Genomic DNA, 26,329 nt, shown 5'->3' with positions numbered 1-26,329 from the left:
AGCCTTATTTTTCACATACAGACTCACTTTAGACTGCATTTTCCCCAACCTGATGAATCCATCCCACCACATCCTTTTGAGGTAAGACAGGAGCCAGGATTACCCACCCTAAATGCCTTGGGAGAAAAACCAAGGTCTGCTGCAGGAGGAGGCCTCCCCAGGGTCATCTGGGGAATGACTGTGGCTGGGACCAAAGGCCAAACTGGAGTGCAGTTTATCCCCCTCGACCAAACAGGTTTCAGGAGGGCAGGTGGGGAAAGGACACAGTGCATGGGGACAGAGGGCATTTCCCAGCCAGGACTCAAGAGAAGGGAAGGTGCAAGGTGGGAAAACCAGTCATCCCCCTAAACACAGGATACCCCATGATGCCAGGCCTGTGCCCAAGGCCATCCTTGTCCCTTTGAACAGCCTGTCCTCTTCTGCAGATAGACTTGCTGCTTCCAGGACTGAGATTTCGCACCCAACTGGCTGGGCAAAGAGAGCTGGGAAAGACAGCCCCCGCCCCTGGCCCCATGCCTTTCCCTACTTCCCTTAAGAAACTACCACTGACTTGGTCTCTGAGCCAGAGAGGGACTGACACGCTGACCACCTCCTGCAGGGCCAGAAGCCTGTCCAGCAGCCCCTGAGAAGGGCTGAGCTGCCAGACGCAAGAGGTGAGGTGAGATCAGACCCTGAGTGCAGGAAGTAACCAGACTCTGGCTCTCCTATTCGTCCTAGGCTATTTTTAAGAGTGGCCGAGAGAGGCCCGGGCCGTGGGGCTGGAGAGTGAGATTACCTTTGCTGTGGCTCCATAAATAAGTCTGCCCCAGAAAGATGAACCTGAGCAGGCCGATCAGCAGTCCCAGCGTTCAAGACAAGATTGATGGCCCTGGGTGCAGAAAAGCGGCGGCTTGACAACAATTCATCCTGCTTAAAAATGCCATCCCTCCTGCGGCCACGGCTCAGAGAAGGCAGCAGCCGGGCAGCAGCTCTGCCAGGAATGGGAAGAGATGTATATGTGTGTCTAAATACACAGCTGGAGTTTTTTGTTTTTGTTTTTGTTTTGGAAAGAGTCAGGTCCCTGAAAACAAACACCAAGGAAAGATGGTTCAGAAACGAAAGTGAGGCCCCTTTCCTTGTGCCCCTCTTCGCCTGCCATGCCCACCCGAGGCCCTGCCCAGATGGCATTCCATCAGAGTCAAGGGGGTCATGGGATGGGCCAGTACACGCAGGTAGGGAAGCTCTAGGAGAATCAGGTGTGAGAAGCGGGAAGGAAATAAATAAGAGAACAGCAAAGCTACAGATAGTTAACAAAAAGCAAACATGAAGATACGCCTGTCCAACACCAGATTTAACCCGTTCTCAGTGTCACCATGTCTCTTTCCGTACTGTTACAACAGCCCTTCAAAGGCCTGGCTATAAAGAGATGACCATGACTGAAAAAAAACAGCATATGTTGGGGCTCATGGTGGGGACACTTAATCAAATGCGGAGTCATGGAAATGACATTTAAATTGCTACCTGGGAGGAACTTGGAGATGAGATGATCTGGTCTCATTTTCAAGGATATAAGTCATCTGCGCATCTAGAGTGGCCTTCCATGAGTCACGGAGGACCACAAATACATGGCTAAAATTAGACCTTAAATTGCAATTCAGGCCCATCAGTAAACCCAGGAAAAAAGGCATAAGTACTTCCTTGTTCATTCATTCCCCGACTCACTCACAAGTCCCCCAAAATTCCTTCTCTGAACCCACCTGCCCCTTGTCAAAGTATAGGTGGGTCTTCTCTGGTCTCTGTGACTCTGTGCCCAGAGAGGTCCACCTGCCCCATCCATCCATCCACCTGCCAGTCTAGCAGCTCTAAATGCACAGTCCAGAGTCATCCTTACCTGCCTTCTGCCACCCTTTGACCCCAGGCTATATTTTGAGTAGGATGGGACCCGAGAAGACTTGCCCACAGCTCAGCATTGAAAAGTTCATGGGATCACACAGAGGACTCAGCTCACAGAAGGAACATATACTTATTAATGCATTTCACAGTATCACTGATGCAACCCACAGCTCCAACCTTCTTCACATCCATCTCTGAGGTTGGATGCTAGGCTTGGAGCCTCAACCTTACATGCTATGTCCAGTTACTCCCTGGGTTGGTTAAGAACTGAGGAAGTGGTGGTAGCAGCTCCTCTCCCAGCCTGCAGGGTGCTGATGGAGCCCAAGCTAGAACCCATATCAGCCCTCGCCGAAGCCCCAAGCAGAAGAGGCAGCTCTTCTCTTTTCTCCATCCTCTAGTCCCATAACAAAGTAAACAGCATCCTCTCCTCTTCCCTGGGTCATACAAAAGTGAGAAGCAACAAAGCACAAAGATCTACCTCCGAAGTGGGAAACCAGGGGAATACAGGGCAATGCAGGGCTGAGGAGCAGGCTGTTGCAATAGCAAGGACACTGTCTTGCTTAAACAGTATTGCTCCTTCCACTCTGTTGTTATTTTCTCTCTAGCTGTAAGGTTTGACCCCCTCACCTGTTTTCTAGTTTGTCCTGCCCCCTTATGCTACCTCAAACCTGCTTTTAACATAATTTGGTATTATGGCAACCCGGTCAGGAGATTAAATCCTGAAACTTCTCTGGTAATTTTTCTGTCAATCCATCACCAAAAAAGGAACATCCTTCCTCTCCCTCTGATCATAATTGCATTGCATATTCACAGGCACCTTAAAGAATAGTTAAATACACAAAAACACACGTGCACACACTCACTAGAATGAGAAGCAATAAAACGTGCAGTGCAGAGTACTTACTCTAAATCTATCTGCAGCCCTTACCTCCTCCCTACTCTCAGGCTCTAGTCTGGCACCTCCATCTGCCTACCAGACATCTCCACCTAGAAATTACAGCTCAATCTCAATATGGCTAAGACTGAGCATGGGGCTACCAGGACAGCAGAACCAGGGAGTTTCAGTATCATGGGGTAATGGTGTGGCCCAGATAAGCATGCCACCTATGGGTGACCTTTCTAGTCAATGGACACCACCAGCAGTTCCTGGACAAGCCGCTTCCCCTCCCCAGAGCACATTCTGCTTTTTCACACTGCAGTTCCCATTCCAACGAAGCCTGGCTATTAGTGCATCACTGATGGACTGTGGTTTGGGGTGCTTAAAGTCCCAAGATTACTACCCATGGTTGCTACTCAGGGATCTCCATGCATCTGCAATATCCTGGTCATTCTGGTCCACTGCTGTTTGGTGAGGCCTTTACCAGACACTTCTACTCCAGTTTCTGTCACCCGGCAGGGGCTTTACATGCTGCAACTTGTCCACCCTCATCATGGAAAAATCTCCTACCAAGAACTGGCTCCAGTTATGCTACAGCTGCTGGAATAGGGGTGGGGGTGGATGGGATCATAACTCCAGTCGTTCTTACAGGATTTGGTTGGGGAACAGGTGCTGCTCAGCTCTGATGTAGGGAGTGGCCCATCAGCCTTCTAACGTAACAGTATCTATCGGCACTTCACATCCTGCAGAGAGGCAAATTTCCACTGGGAACCATTAAAGGAGAGGGGAGAGATGATACTCTTACATACATATTAGGTTGGTACAAAAGTAATTGTGGGTTTTGCCATTACTTTCAATGGTAAAAACTACAATTACTTTTGCACCAACCTAATAGTTTTCAAACATTATCCTCTATGGGGGTTCTTGGGCTCAATATCTATACTTACAGAAACTTGTGACCCAGTCCTACCTCCTCTTATCTCTCCCAACTCACTTCTTTCAAGACAGCCACTGCCCTCCTCTCCCAGAATAAGTAACATTTTATGGCAGTTGAGTTGAAAAGTTGGATGCCCAATTTCTCTTCTGCCATGAGGACTTTTGCAGAATATCTATAGTAATTTCTCTCTTCTCTGATGAAAACTGCAGGAGGTAGTGGGGTCTCAACATTGGAAATAGTCAAGAATAGATTGGAATAATTTATTTGGTATCATCATTGAAATGATATTTATAATGTAATAACTGATTCAGAAAAGATTTTAAAAACCCATCAGATAATAGGTTGATGGGTGAATTTTCCAATGAAGGGATCAAGTTTTCAACACCCAAACTCACTGATGAATCTTAGTATCACCAAGAACAGGACAATCAGACACGTGTTCCTCCTGACATGCCGCAACATGAAGGACATCATGACCTACGATGTTCTTGCCAAAAAAGTTGAACCTGAATTTATTAATAATTAAGCTTTAGAGCTAACTTCCCATTTATAAGAATTATAGGAAATCAAGATAAATAACCACATGAGGAAGCAAAGAAACAAACCCAGAATGTAAGGCATTCTGCAGACAACTGACTCAGCTTCTTCAACAAGTCAGAGGCATTAAAACAGACAAAAAAGAGGCAGGGAGTGAGGACTGCTGTAGATCAAGAGACTCAGGAGATGTAATAATCAAATATAATGCACCTTGTTTGGATCTTGAATTAAAAAAAAAACACATTTGCGAGGCAATCAGGGATATCTGAATTACAGACTCAATATTGATTGGTACCTAGGAATTAGTCAATTGTGTTAGATGTGATAATGGCATTATGGTTATGTAAGAAAATGAGGTTTTTTTTGCAATGCTCAAAAATGTAGTAGGGGACATGACATGATGTCTGGGATTTGTTTAAATGTGCTTCAGCAAAATAAGAAGCAGATGAAACAAGTGGGAAACCACTTGTTGGTTATTGGCTTGGAGTGATCTACTTATGGGGGGTCATGATTCTATTCTCTCTACTTTTTATGCTTGAAATTTTGTATAATAAAAACTTTGATAAAATTGGCAGTGAATAATAAATTAAATTTGTAAAATACAGTCATATGCCCTAGGCACAACTGGAACCTAGAATAAAAGTCAACCCTTTCCCATGGTCCTAAGGTCCTTCCCATCTTCTCCAAGCTCATCTCCCCACACCTCCTACAGGTAACCTGCCAGCCTTCTTTCAGTTCTTCAAACTTGAAATGTCCTCCCCAGCTCAGGGCTCTTGTGCATGCTGTGCCCACTGCCCCAGACACTTTCTGGAGCATCTCTGCATGTCTGGCTCCTTCTCATTCCTCAGGTCTCTTCTCAGACATGGCTTTCTTGTGGAAGTCCTCCCTGGTCACCCTCTCTAAGGTAGCTCCCCGCTCTGTTAGCCTCAGTCTTTTTGACAATCTGCTTAACTCTATAGAACTTATTATAATTGTAATTATTCATGTATCTGTCTGTTTTCTCTTTTTTTTTTCTTTTCCTCTCAGTGCCTAGACTATAGGCTCCTTATATGCAGCAGCCATGTCTGTCATGTCTGTCTTTTTCATTATTGTACTCCAGTGCCTAGTACTGGGACTGGGACTTAGTAGGTGCTCAGTAAATATTATCCTCATCCTACAGACCTGATCTCAAACTCTGGAGTCTTTTTATTTATTTATTTATTTTTATTTTATTTTTTGAGACGGAGTTTCACTCTTGTTGCTCAGGCTGGAGCACAGTGGCACGATCTTGGCTCACTGCAACCTCTGCCTTCCAGAGCCTTTTTAAAGCCTTCTATCCCATCATATTCCCTGACCCACATACTCAGTTATCCCATGTACATGTACTGAGTGTTTATTCAATATTTATTAATCACCAAGGCTAGTCATTAAGCCTCTGACAGGGTCTTTCATTCGTCATTTCTTTATGTTTTAAAGTTCTACTTCGCTCAGGCCCTCATCTCTTCCCACTTGGTCCATCTCTGTCTGTACTCAGTCCCTTCACAGTCCCTCCTGCATGGCCCCTCATGCTGACACACCCCTACTCTGTAAGCTTTCAGCAGTGCAGTCCAATCCAAAGTCCTGCACCATTTGGTGCTGAGCTCACACTCTCCTTTATGTGAACTCTGCTTTAGTCAGGAGGGCTCACATGGCCCCTGTCCCCACCATGGTGTCATGTGCCTTGACAACTTTATTTATGCCACATCCCATACCCTGATATTTAGCTACCTCTCCCATCCCCTTAAAATTTAAAACAAAAACAATTTTCAAACATTTAGAAACACACGTATATCATGTTCTCAGAATCTGAGTGAGGTTGCCTTTTCTCTCCTATCCAACCCCACGGATCCCCGGCTGCCTCTTTTCCCCCTCAAATGGAGGGGGCAGGCAAGATGGGCTCAGGGAAAGCTGGTGGTGACACATGCACCGACTCCCCCTCCTCAGTCTCACTTCCTCCCCACCAACCTCACTGCCACTTCCTCCCACCAACCTCACTGCCACTGCCAAGGGAGGTCAGATTTTTGCATTCCTTCCTGCTGCCCATTCCTCAAATCCTGGGAGAAACATGAATCTCTAGCTTTTTCTCTCTTCCGCCTTCATTTTCATATGCACAGGTCTTTCCCATCTTTAGCAAAAGTCCTTCTTGCCATCTTCTCTCTCCTTTCTTTCAGAGCCAAAATTCTTGACAAAGTTGCCAAGGACATGAATGGGTAATTCATAGAAGTGAAAACCTAAAAAGCTAAAACCCTAAGAAGAGATACTCAAGCCCATGAGTAACCTGAGAAATGCAGATTAAAACAAGGAGATCCCACAGGCAAACATTAGCAAGCTGGGTCATGCTGAACGTAGATGCTGATGTGGAAAGGGGCTGCCTTGTGCACTGCTGGCGGGAGTGTGGACTGGCCCAGCCATTCTGGCGGGCTGTCTGCCAGGACTCAGGCAGGCTAAGTGTGACTCTACTCGCACAGGCCTAGAAGGGGACATATGCGAGAATGTTTACTGAGGCATTGATTGTGGTGGCTGGCAGGTGGAAATAACCTGCGCGTCCACCACTGGGGCAGGGCCAGGTAAAATGCAGTGAATGAACACGTGGAGTGCACGTGGCAATGCTGGGGGATCATAGAAACAGTGCTGAACAAAACACATAGGAAACAGAATGAGATCTGTAACATCATTGGCATAATTTAAAAATATGTGCATATAAGCCAATACCCATACAAGGACATATGCAAATTAAAGGAAAACTCTTAAACATATAAAAATGGTTGTCTTTATGTGGAGTGAAGAGAATAGAAAAGGAAAATGGAAATAAAAGGAAATCAATCAATCAACCAACCAACCACAGAGAAGGGCCTTGCCTGGAAAATGATGATGAACTGAGAAGTATGATGACCTCAGCCCTCCACTCCAGAGGTAAAAATAGATACAGTGTACTTATCTATATTCATGGTAGCTTCTAGCTTCTTCATCCCATCCTCAAGTCACTCCTCAACTCACTGAAATCTAGCTTTCATGAAGCTATTCTTGCCAAAATAGCTGATACCTCCCTTCCTTGTTACTTAAAGCGGGAGATACTTTTCAGGTCTTATCTTACTTAGCAGCATTAGGCTCTGTCAGCGATTCCAAAATTTTCTGAAATCATTTCCTTTGTCTTCCAGGACACACTCCTTGTCCCTTCTTAACTTTCTGGCCCTTCCTCCTTGGCCTTCTCTGTAGGCTATCTCTTCCTTGGCCTGTCTCTTAAATAGTGATGGTCCCCCAAGTTATCTCCTGGGCCCCTCCACTTCTTCCTCTGTCTACATACTGTTCCTAGGCTATTTCCTTCACTCCCATGACTTGAATTACCATCTTATGCTAATGACTTTCAAATATTCTGAATTCATCGTGTCCACCCGCCTTCAGAACATCCACCTAGAAAGCCCACAAGCCCCTCATGTTCACCCTAACCCCCAGTGGAATCTATGCTCATCCTTTTCCCATTTTTCCTGCCATGCTTCCTGTCTGTCAACATCCCAGTGGCCCACACCAAAACCTCAGATCGTGCTCCATGCCCTTCTTCCCTCTCATCACACCAGCCCCTTTTCTATCTCTCCAATCTCTGTTCTTCTCCATCTCCACTGCTCCCCACACTTCTGGCCACTGTCTTCTCAAGTCTAGCGGTTTCTGTTGGTCTTTGTATCTATATTTGTTCTTTGGCCTACCACACTAGCCCATTTTCTACACTGAAGCCAGAGAGGTCATCCTAGAATACAAAGATAACATCACTTACATACTTTAACAGCTTTTCTCTATCTCAGAAGGGAGTTTAAAACCCATAATAAATCAGAGACAAAGCTCTTTGTGATCTAGTCCCTCCCTGATTACTATTTCCATCCAATCCTTCCCCCCAACTTCTCCAATCCTACATCCAGCCATAGGAACTCCATTTAGGTCCCTGGCTCTCTCTGGACATGTTCTTTGCACATGCTATTCCCTAAGCCCGAAAAATCCTCGCTCCTTTACAGAATAATTTCTTCTCTATCAGAACTCAGCCCAGCCTCATTTCCTTCAAGAAACCTCCCATCTCTGCTGGGCGCGGTGGCTCACGCCCATAATCCCAGCACTTTGGGAGTCCGAGGCGGGTGGATCACCTGAGGTCAGGAGTTCGAGACCAGCCTGGCCAACATGGTGAAACACAGGCTTTACTAAAAATACAAAAATTAGTTGGGCATGGTGGTGCACACCTGTAGTCCCAGCTACTCGGGAAGGCAGAGGTGGGAGAATCACTTGAACCCAGGAGGCAGAGGTTGCAGTGAGCCAAAATTGGGCCACTGCACTCCAGTCTGGGTGACAGAGCAAGAGTCTATCTCAAAAAAAAAGAAAAAAAAGGAAACCTCCCACCTCTACCACCATCCCCTGCAGCAGGCAGAGGTCGGGTGTTTCTTTAGTGTTCCCATCACACTCGTGCTCATCTTCATCAATGCACTTGCCACACTGTAGCAGCATAGTCTAGTTCTCTGTCTCTCCCAGACTGACTGTAAGCTACCTGAGGTCAGGGACCATCCATATTCATTCTTCTTATTCCTATTCATTCTTCTTATCCCAACAGCCCAACGTAATGCCAGGTACATGAAATGAGCTAAAGATCGTTTGTTGAATAAATGGATGAGAACTGAGAAATGCAGAGTGCTGCTTTTTAAGAAGATAAAAGCAGTTCCCACAGAGGACACACCATGTGGAGGCCAATTTGGAGGTCAAGGTGTCGAGAAGGTTGGAAGCACAGCATGTTGCAGTAGCACTGTGGATTCATCATCAATGCCCTGACATTGTCCCTGTCACTCCTCCTGCCTCAACCACACATTGCTTTTTTGTTTCTTTTTTGAAATGGAGTCTCGCTCTGTCACCCAGGTTGGAGTTCAGTGGCGTGATCTCAGCTCACTGCAACCTCCGCCTCCTGGGTTCAAGCAAGTCTCTTGTCTCTGCCTCCCAAGTAGCTGGGACAGGTGCCCGCCACCATGCCTGGCTAATTTTTGTATTTTTAGTAGAGACGGGGTTTCACTATATTGGTCAGGCTGGTCTCAAACTCCTGACCTCAGATGATCCACCTGCCTTGGCCTCCCAAAGTGCTGGGATTACAGTTGTGAGCCACCATGCCTGGCTCAACCACACATTGTTAACCACCTCTTCCTCTCCTGCTAGACTGTGTGGCAAAAGGGATGGGCAGTGGCAACAGGGCCCAAACTCCTACCAACTCTACAAATTTTTTTTTTTTTTTTTTTTTTTTTTTTTTTTGAGACAAGGTTTCAATCCCGTTGCCCAGGCTGGAGTGCAGTGGCACGATCTCCACTCACTGCAATCCCTGCCTCCCAGGCTCAAGCAGTTCTCCCACCTCAGCCTCCCAAGCATCTGGGACTACAGGTATGTCCCACTATACTCGGCTAATTTTTGTATTTTTTGTAGAGGCGGTGTTTCACCTTGTTGGCCAGGCTGGTCTGGAATTCCTGATTCAAGCAATCCACCCACCTTGGCCTCCCAACGTGCTGGGATGACAGGCATGAGCCACTGTGTCCCGCCCGAATCTCTACAAATCTTGAAATCCCTTAGGACAGCTTTGACTCAACCCACACCTCAATTTCCTCACCCAAAAAATTGATAAAAGCAGCAGCTTCACATGCAGAACTTTTCTAGACAGGGAAGCCCTACCTTACTTAGTTGAGAAGTCTTTTATAGTTTCTTTCTCGTGTCACAGAAATGTCAGTCTTAGAATGGTTTCCAAACAAAAAGAGCTATTTTAAAAGTCTAACCTGTAAATAATATATAAGTTATGGGTGCCAATTTACTTATTCATTCATGTTAGAGCTTTCAAAAGAATTAAGTGAAAATTCATCTTTTAAAAGTTGCTGGGGCCCACAAGGACTCCTGAGGGAACAGGTGCTGGCTAGAGCTTTTCTCACCCCTGGCCGGCATACCTAGCCTGACTCAGTGGGGCTGTCCCCTGGGAACATTTGGGAAGGTGCCTGCAAGAGGCAGCTTTGGTACTGAGCAAAATTAAGTCCAGCTTCTTCAGGCACTCCAGAGTCCATTCTTTTTTTCTGAGACAGAGTCTCACTCTGTCACCTAGGCTGGAGTGCAGTGGTGCAATCTCTGCTCACTGAAACCTCCGCCTCCTGGGTTCAAATGATTCTTCTGCCTCAGCTTCCTGAGTAGCTGGGATTACAGGCACTTGCCACCTTGCCCGTCTAGTTTTTGTATTTTTACTAGAGACAGGGTTTCACTATGTTGGCCAGGCTGGTCTCGAACTCCTGACCTCAGATGATCTGCCTGCCTCGGCCTCCCAAAGTGCTGGGATTATAGGCACCAGCCACCTCACCCAGCCCAGAGTCAGTTCCTGGTGTGCACAATCTCCCAGGTCTGCAGGGAGAGCAGCATTCCACCACTAGAGTCGATTCAGCCCTGTGGTGGGCTCTGCTGACAGGCAGCCACCAGCTACCAGCTCCTGCTGTCACTCTGCTGCTCAGGAGAGATACTTGGCTCTTTATAGGATTGTGTTGCAGAGCTCAGAGCTAGAAAGGGAATCTGAAACATACTAAGGCCTTTATGTATATTGTTCCATTGCATACCCATCCACACTCACAAACTGTTAGATATTATTATTGTTATTACTGCCATTATTATTCCCATTCTCTCTAAACAGAAGACCTAAGTTGAAATTCTGTCCTACTTAGCAATGATGTGTTCTTCTACAGCTCAGTTAATGACTCTGTACCTCAGTTTCCCTACCTGTAAAAGGAGACTGGTGGGGTCTACCATTATCCATACTCTGCTTTCTGCACGCACAGCTTGGAGGCACCTTCCAGTTGTCCTTGTGGTTAGGAGAGGCTGTGAGGTTGAATGAGCAGAAATGACGTGCACCACTTCAAGGTCTTAGCTATAAAATCTTCCCCATCATTCTTACTCTTTGCTCTAAATTCCTAGGACCTAAAGGATGGGGCCATAAGGTGGAAGGAACTGAATTTCCTGGATGACTTTCGGGAGCAAAGCCTCCCCTTCGATTTACACTGATATATTAACCTATGATTTGAGCAAAAGATAAAATTTCATTTTGGAGTCTTTATTGGAGCAGTTAGGGTGCCCTAATTAATACACTCACCACCTACCACATAAAGCTGCTGCACAGATTAAATGAAGTTATATGAAAATAATGTATAAACTGTATAGTAACAGATTGCCTCAGGGTATTATTTACAAATAACATACAGTGTCTCTCGGTATTGAGTTTGTGGGTCTGCTCAATATGCTGTCATGGCAAAATGAAAAAAAGGGTATGGTCGGTGGGGTTTATTGTCATTTCCCCATTGACCCTTCTGTGACCCTCTTTCTCCTTCGTCCCTGCCTCAAACATCCCTGCCCTCCTAATCTCCAAGTTGAATGACTCAAGCAGTGCTCCTTCAGACCTACCAGTTATCCTACTTCGAAACAAAATTGACTTTGACAACCTAATTTCCTTTCGTTGTAAACTTGAAGGGAAGGATGCCATTTTCACCCTGGAGGTCTTAAAAGTGCCTTGCACATGGTAGGTACTCAATTAGCACATGTTAATTGGATGGAACAGATGTAACTATCCACCTTCCTAAGGAGCCAGAGTATTCCTCTCAAGGAACACAACTGAATAAAGGCCTATGGAAATATAATATATTACTCAAAGGAGGGACATCTTTGCAAGAGGAAATTTAGGAGCCAAATCAGGCCAATGGGTGAGAAATGGCTGGTCAGACAGGCTTTTCAGCACCTTCAAATCATGCAAGAAAGGCAGCTGTCTATTGCAGCTACAGAGAAAATGAGCTCTTCTAAGAGAATCCCTGAAAGATGCAGACTTCTCAATGTATAACTTGTGCTAGGAGGCAGACCCTTGGCAGGGGGAAGAAGCTGTCCAAGGTTAAAGAATGTCCTGGGGAGGGTGTCAGAATGAAGTCCAGATTTCCTGTCTCATGGAGGCTCAGACCTCTTATTCTTACTGCTGGCCTCTTCATAACCAAGAGATTTGATAAATTTTCCAACCCTATTCTAGCATCTTGTATTTAATTATGGAACCAAGACAAGCACTCACAAGTAGGTTGACACTTTTATATACTCATGAATTCAAATATTTACTCAACAACAGCAACCTACAGACTATTACATCCTTACCTATAAATATAAGAGAAAATGGGCAAGATCTAAAACCATTAAAGAAAGAAACCAAAGATCTAAATAAATGGGGAAATATACCATGCCTAGGGATTGGAAGAATCAATGTTGCTAAGATGTCAATTCTCTCTAAACTGATCTATAAACTCAAAGCAATGCCAGTCAAAATCCTAGGAGAACTTTTTTTGATAAATCAACAAGCTGATTTTTTTTTTTAATTTTTACTTTTTTGAGACAGAGTTTTGCTCTTGTTGCCTGGGCTGGAATGCAGTGGTGCGATCTCGGCTCACTGCAACCTCTGCCTTCCAGGTTCAAGTGATTCCCCTCCCTCAGCCTCCCGAGTAGCGGGATTACAGGTGCCTGTCACCACGCCTGGCTAATTTTTGTATTTTTAGTAGAGATGGGGTTTCACCATGTTGGCCAGGCAGGTCTTGAACTCCTGACCTCTGGTGATCCATCCACCTTGGCCTCCCAAACTGCTGGGATTACAGGCGTGAGCCCCCGCGTCCAGTCAACAAGCTGATTTTTAAAATTTCTATGGAAAGGCTAAGAAAATAGAATAGACAAAGCCATTTTGAAAGAAGAACCAAACTGGAGGACTTACATTACCTGATTTCAAGACTTACCACAAAGCTACAGTCATCAAGATAGAATAGTATGGCAAGAGGATAGACATATATATCAATGGAATAGAGTCCAGAGATAGATTGACATATATAGCCAATTGATTTCCAACAGAGGTACAAAAACAACTTGATGGAGAAAGCATAGTCTTTTTAACAAATTCCACTGGAACAACTGGATACCCATATGCAAAAAAAGTGAACCTTGACCCATACCTCATACCATGTACAGAAATTAATTCAAATTGGATTATTGATCTAAATATAAAACCTACGACCATAAAATTTCCATAAAAAAACAGAAGAAAATCTTTGTGACATTGGGTTAAGCAAAATATTTTAAACACTAAAAGTATAATCCATAAAAGATCAGGTATCATAAAAGAAAGATTTGATCAATTTGACCACCAAAATTAAAAATGTATGAAAATACAAGCCATAGACTAGGAGGAATGTTTGCAAAACATGTATCTGATAAAGTAGTTGTATTCAGAATATATAAAAAACTCAAAACTCATCAATAAAAAAAATCTCAATTTAAAATGAGCAAAAGATTTGTACAGATGCTTTACCAAAAAAAAGAAATATAATAGCAAATAAGCACATGAAAGTGTGCTCAAATTCATTTGTCATTAGGAAAATGTAAATTAAAACCACAGATAGGCACCACTCTATATCTATTAGAGTGGCTTAAAAAAAAAAAAGTTCTACAGTTTCTTATAAAGTTAAACATACCATATTTACCATATGACTTAGCAATTCCATTCCCAGGTATTTACCTGAGAGAAATGAAAACATGTTCACACAAAAGCCTCTATGCAAATATTTAGGGCTGGATGCGGTGACTCACGTCTGTAATCTCAACACTTTGGAGGCCAAGGTGGGTGGATCACCTGAGGTCAGGAGTTTGAGACCAGCCTGACCAAAATGGTGGAACCCCATCTCTACTAAAAATACAAAGATTAGCCTGGGGTGGTGGTGTGTGCCTGTAATTCCAGCTACCCGGGAGGCTGAGGCAGTAGAACTGCTTGAACCTGGGAGGTGGAGGTTGCAGTGAGCCAAAATCACACCACTGCACTCCAGCCTGGGCGACATGAGTGAAACTGTTTCAAAAAAGAAAAAGAAAAAAAAGCCTCTATGCAAATATTTATAGTGGCTTTATTTGTACTGACTAAGACTTGGAAACAACCTAAATGTTCATCAGATTGGTGAATAGATAAACCAATTGTGGTACACTTACAAAACAGACTACTATTCAGTGGTAAAAGGGCAAGAATTGTTATATACACAACATGGATGTATCACACATGCATTCTGCTAAGCAAAAGAAGCTGGACTGAACAGGCTGCTCACTGTCTGATTAAATGTATATGCTGTCCTAGAAAAGGCAAAACTATAGGGACAAGGAACAAATCAGTGGTTGCCAGGGGTTAGGATTGTAGTGTTGGGGAAATAGGTTGACAGAAAGGAGCATGAGGGAATTTTGGAGGTTGATTTTGATGGTGGTGATACAACTATATATATTTGTCAAAACCTATAGAAATTTGTGAATTTTACTGTACGTAAATTATGCTTTGATATACATAAAAGCAACATATTAAAACTAAAAATATAAATAAACATAAATGAAAAGATTAAAAGCAAATAATTATGGAGCACTTACTACCTGGCAGTCCCATTGCCATAAACTGCTCTGATGAGAAAAATGTCAAATAATTATTGTAATTTATTTTTAAATAATGCAAGAGTTTTCTTGAGCAAGATTCTATAGTGGAAGTTTATGAATTCTTCCCTAAGGTTGCCTAACACATGGTATAAATAATGATACAACAAGATAGAGCTATGTAAGTGTCAAGAGAGAGGCATAAATAAGTGCCATAGAATTTCAGAGTCAGAGAGAATACTTTAAGCTACAGAAATTAAAGAAGGCTTCATGGAAGACACGGCATCTGAGCTGGGTGCTGATAAAAGGGAATGATGATGATCTTTATTGTCTATGTAAACGATGTCTATCAGAAAGTTATCTCCTGTAATTTCTCTCTGATCTGCTTATGACCCTGTGAGACAGGTGGGAAAGGTACTATTAATTTCAGTTTCAGTTAAACAAACTAAGACTTAGAGATCAAGTTCCTTTCTTGGCAGAACCAACGCTTGAACTCATGTCTTCTGAGAGTTTGTTATGTGCTCTGCTCCATGATGTTCCCATTTAGAAGAAAAGCTCTGCCTTTTCAGAAGATGGGGAAAGACTGCTAATGGCCCATTTTCACCTTAAGATCCCTCCAAGTGAATTGTTTACTTCTCACCTTTCTCCTGGCCATTGAGAATACCCCATGATGCTAACATCATTATTTGAGCCTTTCCTGCTTATGAAAGCAAAAGCCAAGAGAGTAAAGACTTTTTGTGACATTTGTTTAGATTCATGCTTTAAAGGTCTCAAAGCATCTTTTATAAATACTAAAAAAGCAAAAGTCTTGAAAGTTACAAGGACTGCCACAAAGGCATGGTCAAATACGTAATTCTGAAATCATGTAAGATGCAACCTCAGAATTTGTGGAGTGAATTATTAAAGCTGCACTCATTATTGCAGTGGACCAGTTCCCCAAAAGAACTATGAGGCTATTCTAAGAAGCTTCTTGTTACCTGAAGGAGAGAACCTATTCACACACCTCACCTGGCTGAGCTGTGACCCACAGAGCCCTTTCTTCACCATCCCTTCACATTTGACACACACTTACTGAGCTCCTTACTTCTGGAGTCTGTTGATGTGATCGACATTGGGCTACACAGAAGAGAGATCAGCGATAGAGCAGAGTCCTCTAGGGAGGAGACCACAGGACAGAGAGGTGGATAGGGCCTGTACAACTTGCTGCTATTGCCATACAAGACAGTACCATTATAAACATCAATTTAATTAACCAAATATTTCCCAAAGGGATGCTATATATGTATTCCTTATCCTCAAGGAGCTTACAGTCAGGAAGGTAATTTAAACATTTCTTATTGGCACAGCTGGAAAAACTGCTTTTCTCTGTGCTTCAGTTTCCTCACCCAGTTAATAGGAAGTAAATTTCTCCAGCTATGAAGCTATTGTCATTGTATATTTACTGAGAGTTTACCTTGTGCCTGGCATTGGATTTTGTAAACCCCATTACATTGACTCCTCAGAACAACCCTGAGTGCAAGCCACTCTCCTTATCTCTATTTTATAAGTCAGGAAACTGAGGCTTAGAGGGTTCAGTGACTTGCCCCAGTACATCAGCCTGTAAATGACAGAGCCAGGATTCAAACACAGGCAGTCTGGGTCAGAGCCCCTGCCCTTACCTCCTGTGATCACTGCCCTGTCAACCGAGCCGGACCCAAGCCCTCTGCAGGAAGGAATGTGGAGATCAAAGGAGTGGGGAGGTTATAAACAGTTTTTAAATCATTTGAGACGAATTCTTCCACTTCCAGCTCAACACCAGGCAACAAGAGCATCAAGAAAGGCAACAGGAAAGAAAGACGATCTGCGCTGGAGGCCCAGGAGGCTCTTCAGGGTCACAGCTAATCCACACCCTGAGATTTCAAAACACAGAATGCACTGGGTCTCTAGCCTGCGTCAGATCCACATTTCTTGTGAGGATTGCCAAGCACTTTTTCCCCGAAATCGACACAGACGTAGAGAAGATAGGAAAGCATTGTGAGTAACATTCCCGGGACAGACCAGTGGCAGAGTCAGAGGGAAATGTCTATGTCCAATCTCCCAGCTGCCCTCTGACATTCCACATTTTTTTGGGGGGGGTCTTTCTTTAACACAGCACACATTTACCTATTTGCAGAAGAAGGGAAACCCCAGCGTATGGAACTAGAAGAGAGTTTCTTGCAGAAGGTGTCCCAAGGTGTTGCAGTTTGATAACACTCTCCTCATATCTGTTAAAGAGTACGGCAAATGTTATCTGGAAGCACCCGGGACAAGAGCACCCCCAGTTCTGAGCACTGTCACTGGGCTACTCAGAAGTTCCACTGAACAGCATGTCAGTGCCTTACCAATAGTCACACTGAGCTGCTTGCAAAGTAACTGCCACCACATTCCTCTCTTAAAGTGGCCTGATTCCAAACAACTTGCCTAGAGCAAGGGGCAGAAGAGCTGCCAAGTGCCTGCCGTTCCCAGGAAGGCGCGTGTGCGGGGCCATGGTGGTGGACACATAAGCCAGCATAGGTCATTTGAAAGGTGCAGGGAAGTGAGTGGTCATTGCTAAAATAGTCTGCAAGCAACTCTAAAACGCTTGCCACACCTCGTTTCCTAGTACATGGTAGCAGTACTCCTTCATTCAGCAAGGGCTGGAGCCAGTTTCCAGAAAGAGCCAGAGGGTAGCAGGCAGGGGATTTCATGGCAGAAATAGTAGACTAAGGTGACTTTGATCTGGGGACGTGAACCAGGCAGTACGGCATAGTGGTTAGGTATATCTGGAGTTAGAATGCCTGGGGGTGTCTCCAGACTTGGCCACTTAGTAGCTGGGAGGCCCTAGGCCATTTAGTTAAAGTCTGTAAGCCTCTATTTCTTCATCTATAAGATGAAGTTAATAATAGTCATCAGCTCACAGCACTGCTGTTTGGATCAAATGAGATAATGTATTTAAAGTCCTTAATAGAGTGTCAGGCAATGAGTATACAGGCTCTGAATCTGTGTGGTCTACAAACATTGCTCTAAGGCTGCTGCTATTTCCACAGCCCAGAAGAACAAATTGTTAGCCCTGTTTGTGCCTCAGTTTCTCCAATTATAAAACGGCAACTACACCCCCCTCTACTTGTGGCACTTAAAAATGGGGACATAGGCCGGGCGCGGTAGCTCAAGCCTGTAATCTCAGCACTTTGGGAGGCCGAGACGGGCGGATCACGAGGTCAGGAGATCGAGACCATCCTGGCTAACACTGTGAAACCCCGTCTCTACTAAAAAATACAAAAAACTAGCCGGGCAAGGTGGCGGGCGCCTGTAGTCCCAGCTACTCGGGAGGCTGAGGCAGGAGAATGATGGGAACCCGGGAGGCGGAGTTTGCAGTGAGCTGAGATTCGGCCACCACACTCCAGCCTGGGCGACAGAGAGAGACTCTGTCTCAAAAAAAAAAAAAAAAAAAAATGGGGACATATAGGCTGGATGCAGTGGCTTATGTCTGTAATCCCAACACTTTGGGAGGCCAAAGCAGGAGGATCACTTGAACCCAGGAGTTTGAGAACAGCATGGGCAACATAGAGAGACCCTGTCTCTATAAAAAATAAAAAATTAGCCAGGCATGGTAGCAGACACCTATAGTCCCAGCTATTTGAGAGGCTGGGGTGGGAGGATCACTTGAGCCTGGGGTTGAGGCTGCAGTGAGCTGTGATCACACCACTGTAGTCCAGCCTGGGTGACAGAACGAGACCCTGTCTCAAAAAAAAAAAGGGGTAGGGGAGACATGTACAAGTAGAAAATTTTTAACATCAGACATAGGCTATCTAGTGTTTACATGGGTAATGGCCATCTTGCCCTTTTTGGGCATCTGTGTAGATTCTGTAAATACTGGATGACAGGTTTCTGATGAAAACAAACAGCCTGTATTTTGTGCTTCTGAAGGCTTTTACAGGTCCAGGAGAAGACATGAAGAAGCAATCACATCTCTCCTGTGATTCCTGAGACATGTCTACAGAAGGGATGCTCAGGGCAGGATGCAGAGCGGTCACACAGTTACTACTCAAGGTCTGTCACGTTGTTGCCCCCTCCTTTCCCTCCAAAAAAATAGGAAAAGATGTTTTTATATTTCATTGGGGGGAAAAAAAAACAAACCCAAACCAATGTTTGAATGTTTGCCACCGTTCTTCACAACAAGCAAAGCAGTAAATTCCTTACTCTCTCATTTCCACTTGGTCACAGCCCTATTGCAGCTCCCTTGTTTCCATCACAACCCTTAGTCTCTGGTGCTAGGAAAAAAGGCATGAGTGTGACATTTTGTCAAGAGTTAGGACAGGCTTTAGGCTTCCTCCAGCAGCTGCCTTCTTTGGATAAAGGCCATCAGCTGTCAAGCCAAACTGAGGAGCAGGACTGGGAGAGAAGAGTGGGTGTGCACAGACAGAATGCTGCCTGCTCACCTTGGCAACACCCCTCGCCAGGCTTGGAGCACAGCAATAGTCACCACCTGCTCTGAGCATTAGCCCATGTGCCTTGCCCTGAACCATTCTGTGCTCAATGCAGAATTTACCCATTCTCCTGACCGGACTCTCTAAGCACCATCACCACCACCAGCCTCCCATCCCAGCGCAGAGCTGTGCATTAGCCTATGTTCAGATAGGACCATAGTTAATTTGGGATATTTCCTTTCAGCCACCCTAATGTGTTTTATTAAATTGTTTTTAATTATAAAAGTGACATATGCCAGATCTTTAGCAAATCCCAACAAAAAAGGTTGCAGTTGAGATCCAACAAGAGTGGACCTACCCGTCCTCAAAATGGTACATCCAGTCTGGGTGGAGAATCTTCATGAAGAATGTGATGGCCATGATCTCCAAGAGTGCTTAGCAGGAGTCATGAGAAAAAAAATAAAAGAGAGAGCTAGAAAGCCCAGCCTGTCTTTATTATTATAGTTACCCTTAACTGCCAGCAAATGCATGTCCTCAGTTGTGAATTATTCACCTATGTGTGAAGAGACCAGGTCCCAACACACAATAGGAATTTACATCTCCAACAACAGACATTTGTAGAATACCATCACCCCTAACAACAATGAAACAACCATGATTAGTGAGTACTTAGCACCATGCTAAGTGCCTGACATACAGACCGCCTTTCATCATCGGTGCTCTCCTGTGAGTGATTTTCACTTCTTCATTTTATAAATGAAGAAACTGAAGCTCACAGAAGTTAAGCTGCTTGCCCAAAGTCACACAACTATGAGAAGCCTGATGCTGGTCTGACAGCAGAACTTGAGGATGAATTGTCTCTAATGATAAATTTCAGCTTTGTTAATAACAGTCCAGCAATTCACGTTAACATTTAGCAGGGCTTTAATTGAAAAGTAACATGAAGAAGAGGCTATGACGTCCCATGAACATCTACTCTCTGTAAGTCAGATTTACTATTCTCCCCAACTCCCTATCCCATTTCTACTAAAAATAGCCCAGCACTTCCAAAATACATCCAAATCACATTCCAGAGATTCTACCTGATCTCAGTGTCTGGAAAGATGTCTGCCTCCCATTCCCTTTGTGACCGCAGCATGCAACTTTGGAGATGGAGAAGAAGATGATCTTCCTAAAACCTCTGAGCATTTCACGTCATTAACCTGACCAGAAATAAGACTCAGAATCCCAAGTCTTTGAGCTCTTGCTCTCACTGCATACAATACTCCCCTGTTAAAGAGAGAGATGGACATGGAAAACAAGCAAAGCACTGAGAAATGAAAGATCCAAAGTAATCCATAACCAAACCAGGCTAGACTGGCTATACAGAATCAGCTCCTCCTATCCTCACTATCTGGGCATGGCAGAACTAGCCTGCTCCCTGTCATTATCTCTTTTGTGCCCTACACAGTTTGCTACACCCATTACATGTGGACATCCTTATCAGAAAATAGCCACTTAGCAAGTTTTTTCCTTTGAACAGAAGTAGCCGCTTAGCCCGCCAAAAGATTGGTAGTTCTATGTGTGCCCATTGGTACAAACATCATAAACACAGATGTAAAGTTCATGAATACAGAACAGGTACTGGCTGTGTGGCACAAGTGGCTGTGTGTCTTTGGAAACTAAGTACCTATTTACAAGTTATAGTCTTAGCCCTTTGACGAAAATACCTGCCACTCTCCTCAGCCTCATCAGTTACAAAAAGAGAACCAAATTGGAGTATGAGTGATGAATTCATCCAACAAATGTCTTCTGAGCACTGCGTTGAACTCTCAAACTTAAAGTTTTACCAAACTACAGGACTCTAGAGATGAAAAGCAAAATGTTGTGACACCAGAATCAGGAGACAGCAGGATCACCCAACTTACAAAGCTGCCAAGCTGTACCAGCCTTTGACAATAAGAAATTATCATGTTTTAGGGATCAGAAGTTTCCCTGTATGTTTCCCCAACTTTGTGAAATGAGTTCTGCCATGGGCTCGTCTATTCTCTTCATTGTTGAGCCAAATTATTTTCAACTCTTTAAAAATTTTATCATTTTAATTTTTAAGCTGTGTGTGTGTTATTTATTAAATACATTTCATGGTCAGGCATTTCAGGCCAAAATTGATTTTCCAGAAAAAACCCACTCTACATTTTATGCATGAAGTAGGTAGACTATGGAGTTCAGATGAAATTTGTAATGACTTAATGGTCCTTATAAGATTGAAAACCACCAGTCTGAAGCACTGTTGCAACCGCAGCCTAATGCACTCAGTGAAACACTAGATGCTACATTCCTGTATCACCACTGTGATCAGGATGAAAGCAGAGAACTGCTACTCCTGACTTGTGGTAAGTAACTTGATTATAATGCAACAGGATGACTGGAATTCCCCTCTCCCTACACAGAGAAGCCCGATCTCAACAACAGAACAAAGACTACACGGTAATTAAAAACCCTGCCCCAGAAGTAGAGTGGACTCATTTACCTTAAACCCTCTGAAATGGTCAGAAAACGTCAGGAGGGGTAGGAGGAGCAAGGGGGATTGTAAATACCCCAAAGCTGGGTTATACATTATATAGGCTGCATGTACAAGGCTAACAGGGCCTCATACTTTGCAGAATGTGCTCAGCTAAAGGGACCAAGACAGCACACAGCTGCAGAAAGCCTGCACAGATACAGAGAGACAACACCTAGGTGCCTGAAAGGGCAGCAGAATGCATAGGTTGTCAGTATTTGTACCTGGATGACAGCACGAGGCAGATAAATGTATGCACCTGTGTTGTGGCAGCTGATTAATTCAATTACTATTTATTGAGCACCTGCAGGACTAATGGCAGCATACTGTGGGCAAAGAAAGACAGTGGCTCCCACCTTCAAGGAACTCATGATTTCATTACAGTAAGACAATGAGTTACTGTCACTGGGAGATGATATAACTGAGTACATTCAGGTACTGTCTGGACCATATACATTCATGGCTTGTTTAAATTGGGTCTAAATATATGTCAGAAAGGGCCTTTGTCCCACTGATCCTTCACCTTTTTGGATGCTAACAGTAGAAGAAATCAACTGAACTATCAGATTCCAATCTGCTCTACAGTTTAGCTGTTAAGGTGAGAGAGAACATCAGGAGCTCCTTCCGGAGCTCCTTTCATGGCCTTAGAGCAGAGGAGCGGTTCATGTGGGAAGGGAAGGTACTAGTACACCAGCAACATGGCATCAAGCTTGAGAGTGGTCCACAGCCAGCCCACTAAGCTATCAGGAGCCAGTCACCCAACCATAGTGCCTCCATCCTCATGTTTCTCAACAGTCATAAAAGCCCCTTGTCTATGTGTAGCTCCACCTCGGGATGTGATTTCCTCAACTGAGGACTTCTTCACCGACTTAGAAGCCTCAAGCCCAGTCAGTTCTTGGTCCAGGACCTAATCCTCAAAGCCTCAAAAAATTAAAACAGAATTTCACTAGGAAACAGTGACCCCAAAGGCCAGCGAAGAGAGCCCAGCTTGGCTGTGGTCTTCTTTCCTAAAACGCATCAAAGGCCAAAATCCTGGCCATGTGAAAACACATGCTTCATCCACATGAAAAAGAATGGGCAGAACAAATCAGACAGCCCTCTTCCAAGTGTCATATCATGTCTCAGGCTAAGAGGACCCTGATGTGGGCATCTAGGGGAGAATTTTCCAACCTGTGTCCAGTGGGAATTGGAGGAGGGGGTAGATGAGTAGGGAAAAGCCTATTTATCTATCCTTCAGGTACCTTCCCAGGTTGGTGCTAGCTCCTTTCAAGCCACATTGGCTTTGTATCAGAAAGTCAACTCAGAAGAAGAAATCCAGGGCCTGGGAGCAACCACCACACTCCTAAGCCAGAACAGCAAGCAGGACTCCAGAAAGTCTGAGAGGAGGGCACTGACTACCATGAGACACCAGCCAGCTGGTGGGAAATGCTGACCTGTTATATTCCCTTCCTTTTCCAGCCAGATTCTAAATAAACCACTTGAAACTCATTGCAGAGTTCATGCCTAACACAGCATACCACCCTTTGCTGTCGTGTCAGCCAGCACAGACCAGCTCTCGGGAAGCATGCCTTATTTCCTCGATGTTCCATGTGCCCCCCACCACAAATCCCCTCTGGAGTGAGACAAAGGGAGGCACTCCACACCTCCGCTTCCTCCACCATCCGTGGCTGGGTGATCGCAGGCATCCTTCACGTGTGAATTCCTTCATCCCTCTCATCTGTATCCTCATATTTATACTGATCAATCATACAAAGCTACTTTTCGATGTCTCTTGAGAATAGGGGAGTCCATGGCCCTCTTTGATTATCTCTTTTAGCGACTCACCATCTTCACATTTAGAAGTTTTATGTTTTGCTTTCATTCCTTCCCTGCCATTTAAATCTACTTTTTAGGAAACAACACCACAGGATGGTTCTCCCATTTTACCTTCCACAAAGGTAGAAATCTGGTTAGAGGCATACACTTAGAGAGGACACTCCCACTCTTTTTGCTTTCTAGTGTCATGATCCAAATCTCTTTTGCTCTTTATTGTGGAGATCATTTTTTAAAATCACATTAATTTTCTTTGTTCTCATTAACACCCACTCCAAATTATCCTCATTTGTCTCTAATAGGCGCTCCCAAATGAGACTCGGACCTGTGTAGAGAGCTGGCCAGATGTTCTGAGAGGATGACCTCATCGTTTCTCTCTTGCTGATGGTACCATTTTCAATATTGCTATTACATCACTTAGTCATTTTCAGCTCATGTTTGAAACAAGTAGTTGGTACTGGGGCACAATAAACCTTCTTTGATATTCAATTTTCATCAATATTGTTGATAAGTTAATTATTGTGCATATTACATTGCTGAATTACAAAACTGCAAGATAGCTCCACAAGTTAACTAATTTATCACTCATTCACCCACTAACACACAGAGAGCCTAATAGCTTTTACCTTATTTACTACTTTCCAATTTATGCTCCATCAAGGTAGCTTTTGGTTTAATTATAGCTTGTAGGGGGAATTCCAACATTTTCAAAAATACATTTTGAAACTAGAAAAATGGAAAGATAAATAAAGGCTAGTTGTTTAATAGCCACATAATACTCTTGACTTATTTAATCATGTTTATATTAATAAAAATCAATTGACTTTTAATGAACACCTACTATGTGCATGTCCTATGTATGCTAAGCATTGAGGAGGATACATCCCCTACACTCACAGAGCTTCCAGTCTAAGTTCAGAGAAATCATATGGATCATAATCCCTTATTTGCAACAATTCTTTCCAAAAGCTCTGAAAGAAGGTTTTTTAAATAATTAATTTGGCAGTAAAATATGCCCTGGATAGGTTAAGTAGGTTAAGTTACAGCCTTTATTTATCCTCCTTTGTGTAAATACTCATAAGTTTTGCTGCAAAAATAATAACATGTTTGATTATGGGGTGCTGGCCCAAACCCTGTATAATGTTTCCAAATCTAAAACATTCTGAATTTGAAAACACATATCCTCAACTGGCTTCAAACAAGGAACTATGGACCTGAAAATGACATGAAAAGGGAAACGGCACAAGCCAGTTTCCCCACCGCCTGAGTGGGGGACTAGGCGAGAGGTGGTTTAGCCTGTTACTCTATTAGTTCTCAACACTATGTCTAAAAAACTACTTTATAGGTAGCAAGTGTGTCACAGCAATGTTTAAATTAACCTAGTCCCTTCAAAAAAAGATAGGGACAATGGCAACAATATAATTGGATATTCTGGCCCCGTTTTATTAAACCTTGGACACTTCATCCTAACTCAACTCAGACAAAACAATATTTGCTCATCTCCTCTTTTAGAGCAGAATTTTACATTTTCACCTCCTGAATAGAATCTTCCTCATTTCACCAACTCCAAGGTCAGGGATTCCCATCTCATTCACTGAGATGAGGGCCATTCCTAGTATGAAGTCACCCTCAGAGTAAAGTAAGGACATTTTTTGTTTTAATCCATCAAAAGTCACCTTTGTTGTCACTGTAATCAGGAGACTGTAGAAGGGGCTATGTGGCTACTAACACTCTACTCACCTTAACTATAGCAAGGAGTACCTGAGTGCTCTCATCTGCAGACTCCTGGTCTAGAGTATTAACCCATCTTATGCTGCACGGGCTGTACTCTTCAAAGACAAAGTTCAACATATCCTGGGGCCTTTGGATCACTCATTCCACCTGTGGCAGAGCCTGAAGCTGCAGGATTATTACTTTAGACCAGGAGGGGTCAAAGGAGAGCCCCCAATATGTTTTTCATGGCTACAATCCACATTTTTAAGGACTGTAAAACAAACTAAAATATGTGACAGAGTCTATCATACGCAGCCACAAAGGTGAAAATAGACACTGCCCAGCCCTTTATAGAAAGAGCTTTCTGACTCTTGCTTTTTACCTGTGAAGAGGATAAGAAGAAGGACTGACTGTTCAAATGCCTACTGAGCATCAGATGCCTTACTCAGTGTATCACCACTGGGACACAGGACAGGGGATGTCAGGTGGGTGAATGAGTGGCCTCCAAAGGAGTGGTAGGATAAGGGCCTCCCCAGAGCCTGTCCACATACACCTGTGGATGGCTTCTTTAGAATCCCACCATGGGACTTTCCAGAAGGATTTCAGAACCACTGTAGTTGATTCAACCTCAGACTTGATTTTTCAAAAAGCCCACGTTTTCTGATAGTTCCTTTCCTCCCATTACATCCATACAGACATATTGGCCAACATCCTCAAGTTTCCAGCCCCTCACCCAGGTCCCCCTCACAAACCCTGGCTTCTTTCAGAGCCCAGACTTGTGCTGTCATCGTGGCCTGAGCTAAGGCACGAGTCCCCTACCTCCCTGTCCCCCAAGCAACGAAGAGTTCAATTCTTGGGAGAAGTGAAATAAGTAGAATGCCAATACTTCTGTTTTCTTCCCCTGATTTGGGTTACTTGTCATTGTGAAAATGGTGCAGTAAGTGATGTGATTTATGGTGACTCCAGCCTTCCTTTCTTCATGATCTCCATTCTCAATGATTCCACAATTCTTCCTGCTCTCTCTTCCCCTTCCTTTTCATTCTGTAAAACTCTGTTCTTCTGAAGCACCAGTGACAGCCAGAGTTTGATGTGCTCCCATTCTAATTCAACACGGTGACAACTTGAAGGACCAGCTCATTGCATGTGGT

The 26,329-nt window shown here is 43.9% G+C and overlaps 1 protein-coding gene across 2 annotated transcripts in view; it reads right to left on the bottom strand.

The window, feature by feature from the left end:
- Nucleotides 1-26,329, bottom strand: part of SPTB (spectrin beta, erythrocytic) — a 143,213-nt gene that overhangs the window by 87,362 nt on the left and 29,522 nt on the right. The window contains exon 2 of one of the 2 annotated variants that reach the window (XM_017892442.1): nt 16,836-16,936. The exons of the other annotated variant lie outside the window; for it this stretch is intronic. The gene's annotated coding sequence lies outside the window, so the exon portion shown is untranslated. The remainder of the gene's footprint in view (nt 1-16,835; nt 16,937-26,329) is intronic. 2 annotated transcript variants of the gene reach the window in all.

Source organism: Rhinopithecus bieti, unplaced genomic scaffold (genome assembly GCF_001698545.2).
Source record: "Rhinopithecus bieti isolate Rb0 unplaced genomic scaffold, ASM169854v2 scaffold_20892, whole genome shotgun sequence".
Classification (NCBI taxonomy): domain Eukaryota; kingdom Metazoa; phylum Chordata; class Mammalia; order Primates; family Cercopithecidae; genus Rhinopithecus; species Rhinopithecus bieti.
The sequence above is the reverse complement of the archived record's forward strand: the minus strand, read 5'-3'. Positions and strand labels throughout refer to the sequence as shown.